General features: G+C 46.6%; 1 non-coding gene across 1 annotated transcript; it reads right to left on the minus strand.

The window, feature by feature from the left end:
• Positions 1 to 840: 840 nt before the first annotated feature.
• LOC133229333 (U6 spliceosomal RNA) lies at positions 841 to 945 on the minus strand. Its single transcript, XR_009730556.1, has one exon. It is a non-coding gene; the product is annotated as a U6 spliceosomal RNA (small nuclear RNA).
• Positions 946 to 1,295: the final 350 nt, after the last annotated feature.

Genomic DNA, 1,295 nt, shown 5'->3' on the forward strand with positions numbered 1-1,295 from the left:
AGAAGCTAACTGTCTTCTGTTCACAAGCATGTAGACCCCAGACTTGTTAGAACCAGAAGGTTGATGAGGCTGATTTCAGAGTATATCACCACCAACCAATCAGAAGAATATTCATGAGCTGACCACACCCTCTTTGAACCATTACTATAAAATTCCTCATTCCCCCTCCAGGTGGGGGCATGCAGTCTTGGGGGCATGCAGTCTTGAGGGCATTAGCCCACTGTGGCCTCCTTTGTCTGGCAAAGCAACAAAGCTATTCATTTCCACTTGTATCCAAGTTTTAATTCAGTATTGGGGTTGAATTTGGCTTCAGGCTGAGGCCAGAGGACACTTCATCTTATGGTTCCCAGGAAGACATGAGATAATTATGAGTGGTATCAGGACTACCACTCAGGCTCCCACAGCTTGACGTGATTTAGTCCTAATACGCTCTTTCCCCACTTCCTGTCTATCTTAGTGTCTCCATGGTCTAGATCCCCATCAGTTTATTCCAGGCCTAAGAGGGAAAAGGCTGTGGATGAGAACCTCATTGTAGAACATTCCTTCTCAGGCCCTGGGATTTTTCCTTTGCAGATGTCTCACTCACTGTACCTTTAATTCGTGGCCGTTCAGCATCTACTCACTTTGGGAAATAGCACCCTGATTTCCCCATTGGGAAATAATCAGTGTCACATGGGTTGCCCAGCAGGTTGCTAACCCAGACGACCTGCTCTTTCCGAGTGCATTGGGGGATGTCTCGAGTTCCTTCCCTGGAATTCAGATCATGAATACTGAGAGGGACTGGAACGAATGAATGCTTCCAGAAAGACCTTGGAAAGATAACCAAATACCTTTTTTTTTTTTTTTTTGGAATGCTTGATGAATTTGCCTGTCGTCCTTGTGCAAGAGCCATGCTAATCTTCTCTGTATCATTCCAGCTTAGTACACGTGCTGTCAAAGTAAGCATGATAACCAAATACTTCTATTCGTTTATTTAGCCTATTGTCCCAGGTCCTGGTTTAAGCACACAAGATCATTGATCTCCATTTGTGGGGTGTGGGGTCTTTAGTTACAGCATGTGAACTCTTAGTTTGTGGCATGTGAGATCTAGTTCCCTGACCGGGGATCAGACGCAGGCCCCCTGCATTGAGAGTGCAGAGTCTTGGCCCCTGGACCACCAGGGAAGTCCCATCCAAATACTTTCTGCCACCAGGAACTCCACTGGTGACCTCTGCAAGGTGTGTCTTCCATGTTTCCTGCTGATTCTGAGCATCACGTAACTCTCAGTATCTGTCCTCAGAGCCTGGTGGCCAGCA

Source organism: Bos javanicus, chromosome 17 (assembly GCF_032452875.1).
Source record: "Bos javanicus breed banteng chromosome 17, ARS-OSU_banteng_1.0, whole genome shotgun sequence".
Classification (NCBI taxonomy): domain Eukaryota; kingdom Metazoa; phylum Chordata; class Mammalia; order Artiodactyla; family Bovidae; genus Bos; species Bos javanicus.